This window comes from Protopterus annectens, chromosome 2.part1, assembly GCF_019279795.1.
Source record: "Protopterus annectens isolate FY-2018-M chromosome 2.part1, PAN1.0, whole genome shotgun sequence".
In the NCBI taxonomy this organism is placed as follows: domain Eukaryota; kingdom Metazoa; phylum Chordata; order Ceratodontiformes; family Protopteridae; genus Protopterus; species Protopterus annectens.
This window is the reverse complement of record NC_056729.1, coordinates 5,928,434-5,934,070: the sequence shown is the minus strand read 5'-3', so window position 1 is coordinate 5,934,070 and position 5,637 is coordinate 5,928,434. Positions and strand designations below refer to the sequence as shown.

At 47.2% G+C, this 5,637-nt stretch overlaps 1 pseudogene; it reads right to left on the bottom strand.

Moving 5' to 3' along the window:
- Window positions 1-5,264: 5,264 nt before the first annotated feature.
- On the bottom strand, window positions 5,265-5,418 carry LOC122795098 (annotated as a pseudogene).
- Between the last annotated feature and the right edge of the window lie 219 nt (window positions 5,419-5,637).

The window sequence follows — 5,637 nt, the reverse complement described above, 5'->3', positions numbered from 1 at the left end:
ATTGTATTTAATGATAAAGTTCAACAAAATATAGTAAGGGAATAAATATAGTAGATCTAGAAGATTTTAAAATAATATTGAAAAATAAGAATAAATGTATTGAATAGATTTGGTATAAAACCTATATAACTGAGTCTGAACAGAACCACACAACAAAAATGTTTACATTAATTCCATATGAAAATACAATAATATGATTTGAAAAAGAAACTTTTGTAACAATCTAAGTAATCAATTCTATCAATACTGGAAGCACCCACCATAATACAAATGAGGTCAAGATTTATTCTCTCCAGCAGCTTAACTAAACCGAAGCCTACAATATTTTTGGATAGTTTTGCCTTTCTATGTGTTCATGAATATACCAGGTCTCAGAAGTATTGGCAGTTTAACAGATCTGAAGAAAGGCTTGTGCCTCAAAGTGCTCATCTATTTTTATTATTTTAATAAAGTTTTATTACTTGGCCCTGTTGGTTGGCTTGCTTATGGTCGACTTTTTGGATCTCTCTCCTGTCCAGACTTTCTTTGGAGGGACACAGCTGGACATTCCTTAAACAGGCAGGACCTCTCCCAGGCTGGCCTCTTTCTGCCACCTCCACCCTTCCGGACTTCCACAGGGGCAGAGGTTCTCTGAGCCACTGTTTCAACAACGCTGAGAACGCTCCTTCTCTGCCGACAGTCCCATGTCTGGGTCCCTTACACTTCTACATTTCCTGCTGACTGCCTGATTGTGTAGGATCATGGATGCCCTTGGGCCTCTCAGCAGACCTTCTCTCCAATCCTGCCCAGTCTCATGGAAGTCTTTTGGCCCACATGGCCTCACATCTGCTCTTACCCAAGACTTTTGTATTTCTGGTTTTCCCTCTATCCTTCACTTAGGGGAATAAAATTCCCAGTGGGGATTGCCCAGGGATTCTGCATCCCCACAATCCTTGCAGTGCAGCTCCAACTCCCACCACCTCAGAGTAAGGGCTCAACAACCCACGTTATGTCTCCTGGGCTCTGGATTGATGCTGTTTACGGGGCAGCATCAACTCCATGCTGGGTGAAGAGGGTCTGTATGACCCTCTACCACTACAAGGCCCCAGATCCAAGACAGTCTGATGCCACTATCTCCACAACATCAGAGTCCAGGAGGTCCACATCTGAGGCTTGGCTCCATACCATCAGGCAGTCCACACAGATGGCAGACCACACCTGCCTGGCCTCAGGTCTGAGATGGTCAGAGGCCTGCACTGTAGGGTCCAGGAGGCTGAGATTCAGGATCTGGCTCCCGGGGACAGCCCTCTACTGGCTCAAGTGGATGGCTGAACCCACCACCAAGCTTCAGGTCCAAGATGCTCAGATACCCACATCTCCTTCACCACGTGTGCTCAGTCACTCCTTGGCCCCCAGAGTACCATTCCAAATGGCTTGCTCCCTCTGTGCCCAAGAGCAGGTGATCCATCCCAGATCACACATCACCCACGCACTGCCACGACAACCAGTAAGCATGTGTCAGCAATTCTCAGTCCATTCCTGGCCTGACAGATTTCAGTTATCTGGACCTAGGTACTGGAGAAGCAACTGGTGGAGCACAGGAGACCACAGGCCGCATTGGTTATTGCACTGTTGCAGATGGCATGACCAGCCCCTTGGCATCCTCTTCCACCCCCCCACCTGGATTCTCCCATAGCACTTTCCTCGATGGTGAGCTGGACCATAGGTGGTGGTGAGGGAGACATGGTGGGTGGCATCCTTCAAGGTTGCAGAGCCTCTCCCTCAACTTGAAAAAAAAGCTTGGCTCAAGGTCTGACTTTCAATAGATAGCAATGTATTACTGCTCTGCTATGTACAAAACCAGCAGCCAGAGTCAGTTCACCTATGAATGATTTAGCACCTGGTTTCCCAAGAATGTACTGTGCACTGCTGGAGAGAAGCAGTTTCCTTCCATCTGAGTTCTAACTCAGTGATGAATGGCACTCCTCACTGATCTTACAGCTTGCTATCCCTGGCCAATAGGAGAGCTGAGCTGCTATGGTATCCTTTTGTTAAGTGAGATTCTGACTTAGAGGTGTTCAGTCATAATCCCACAGATGGTATTTTCTTATCATTTCCCCCTTAACCAAGCACATGCATCAAATGTCTGAACCTGTGGTTCCTCTCATACTGAGCAGGATTACTATTACAAAAACACATTATCAGTAGGGTAAAACTAACCTGCCTCACATGGTCTAAACCCAGCGTATTTTTTTGGTGAACAATCCAATGCTTGGGTAATTCTGTTTGACATTGATAGGAAGAGCTGATATTGAAAGATAAAAAAAAATGTAGCTATGAAGAATTGGTCACCACAAGTCAGTTTAACTGTGGTAACTTTACCCCCTGCTTAAAACCCCAAAACCAGACATATTGTGATGCCTCAATTTCATGGCCTGCATTAATACTGAAAATCAAGATCAAGTGAGCTTTTGCCATTCTGTTCCACTTGAGGTTTCTGTCCTCCTTGAGCTTGTCTTAGGACATCTGCATGTGTCCAAAGTAGCCGCTACTCTCCCTGACCTCCTACAAGGGGGTGTGTGGTGTGGGGTGACTCCTTGTCCTACTTCCATGTGTGCCCTGCTCCTCTTCATGCCTAAGCCTGACCAACTCAACCCTTAGATCCAATCCTTATTTCAAAGTTATGGATCTGGCTTGCCAGCTTCCCATACTTTCATTGCTCTAACATGCTAGATGCCATTCAGTTTGGAGACCTGCTGCAGATATGGGTATATCCTGATACAAGACTTATACTCTCTCCTCAGATTTTCAAGTGCCAGTGAGGCTTACCTGAAGCCATCTGAATTACAACACTTTCCAGGCCAAGGGCCTCTCTCGTTGGGTGACCCCATCCCAGTGTGCTCTGTCCTTTACAAAGAAAAGAGAATTCTCTCAGAATCCCATGATTTCTTCTCTGGGATCAGTGGCTTTATCACACTGGATGTCATGAGGTACCTGTCTCTGTCATGCCAGATCTGGGGATCTGAACCCAACTCTCTTTTGATTGTTCAAGAGTGAAAGAAGCTATTGCCTGGCCCTTTGGAACACCACTTGCCTATCTCTCAGGACTGACTGACCCATGTTCAACTGCTGTTCATATGTAATCCTCCTCCACTTCAGCCTTCAAAGCTGTCATTTGAATATTTACTATGACCACCAAGATATTCACCTGAAATTGTACTACCTGGACCATTGCCCTAGACTTTATTGCCACAACAGTGGCCCTCCTACTTGTCCCAGAGTTGCTGCCTCAACTCCCAGTGCTGGGGAAGGCCAGGTGTAGAGCCAGTGCTCAAGCTCCATCCATTTTCAGGACTATAGGATTCAGCAGTAAGTTGCTACAAACTCCTTAGTTGATTCTGACTTCCATGGCCACTGTCCTACTATCTACATCAACCAGCACCTTTTCTGGGGTCTGATGAGCATCAGAATCATGTGCCTTAACCAGACATTCAGTTTATCCTACAGCACCAGTTCTGCTTACCAAAAGTGGCCCACTAAACACTCACATTCCACTCTGACACCAAGCCAGCAAGTTGGGCTTCTTACCTATTTAAAGTTTGAAAATAGGCTAAGATTGTTTCAACCCCAAGACCTCTAATCATTAGCTTTACCAGATAAAACTGTGTCTAATGGGTTCCAGCTATCCTGAGAGAAACTTCAAAGGGAACCAGCTACTAGATGGTTTGATTAGTCTTTCACCCCTATACCCAGGATGAACAACCTTTTTGCATGTCCAGACCACTATGGACCACCAACAGAGTTTCCTTTGGCTTTACCCTGCCCAGGGGTAGTTTGCCATCTTTTGGGTCCAACTCGGTATGCTCATGTTCCATCTCCATGACATGTTAGATGATACAGGTTGGTGGTTTGCCAGCTGGGGCTTCCCTCCTCAACTGGCACACACTAGCCATCATTTTTATTGTGTTATGGTATCTTCTGCCCACCTGTTAGACTCCTTAGTTCATGTTTCAAGATGGAATGGGTTGATCACAAAAATTGCTGCAGACCCCAGAAATCTGCTGAGAGCCTCCAGGCCCATCAGTAGACAAAATCAGGCTGCATCAAGGACATTCTGGCCTAGTACACAGTCCCACCAAGAGCCTAGGTCCCCTAGTCCCTGTGACCCATAGTGAGGGATGGGAGGAGGAAGATGCAGCGGAGGCATCTCCCATGACCCTATAGCATTGTGAGCACTGCTGCCATAGGCTGCAACACTCCTTTCTAGGGAGGGGATACACATTCCCAACTGCCTTCCCAAAAACTCTGAGCTGGTTGCTGCACAACACCGCAGAGGAAATGCTTCTGACAGCAGCCGACATGCGTGGGGCCAGTCCCCCACCACCCCCACAGAGGGATCTGCCTTTCTAGGTGCTTGACTCAGTTGCTGAGTTGAATCATCCAGGCAGACTATGCAGACCCTACCTGTTTACCTCTGAACAGCTCCATGTCCTCTAGAACTCTCTCTTTTAAGTTCATTCAACTTTGCCTTACATGCCGGTGTTTTGCTTTAGATGGAGTTTACCACCTGCTACATTCAGAAACAGCCTAACTCTGAGAAGAATTTATCATGGCACACCAGGGGGTTCTACCAGCTCACAGCATTTGTGGGCTGAGCATTGATCACAAGGAAATGGGCCCCTTGACATTGCCTGGGAGATGGACTTCCATACACCACATTTCCCTATGCCTATAACTTAGGTGGGGATTTGGCATTGGGCTGTACCCTTGTCAGTCACCATTACTGTGGAAATTCTAGTCACTTTCTTTTTGTTCACTTTGTGACATGCTTAAATTCAGTGGGTCACCATGTCTGCTCTGCCATCATGTTCTGAGCTGCTTGTAAGGGGGGGCTACTTCTCCCAAGTGCATATGCCTCAGGATCTGCACAACCAAGACTCCAGTAGAAGGAGGAAGAGGACCACCTAATGCAACCCACAGCACAGGAACAGGACACAGAGAAGTTCCTGCTGTGCTCCTTAGAAGGGCAGTTGAGTGCTGGACAAGCAACAAACTCCAGGGGTAGGACAGATGTATGTCATCACCTTCCTATCTGTGGGAATGCATGGGGCCTGACAGCAAGCAATGAGTGGCCCTGACAGACTTCCCAGCTCAGGGGATGAGGAACCAGAGACCTTTCTGTCCATGTCTTGACTTGAGAGGGACAGGGGGTTCTGTGCCCAGCTCCTACAACACCTCATTTGCACCCTTGGGGTGACACCCCCCTGGAGTGATTGAACACAGCACAACCATCAGACAGGCAAAGCCCTGGCAGTAACCAAAGGCCACAAAGTGCATTCAAAGTGTTGATTATCAATGTATCCTGCAATTCACATTAGTTCTCACAGCTAGCTGTGAGCTTCATCAATGCACAAGCCAAGTGATCCCCCACTCAGATTCATATGGGTCTTCTCTGTTACTTTATCAACCCCAGTCACCATAACGTGACATGGGCCCAGGGCATTGGCACCATTGCACTGAGAGAAGCAAGCAAAGGTTTCTTATGTGTTCTTGTGGGCACCTGGCCAAGTGTTACTAGCCTCCCACTGCGGGAGGGGAGAGTCTCTTGTGGTGGTCAGAATGGTCACATTCTTCAGCCAAAGGGGCAACCTTGTTGAC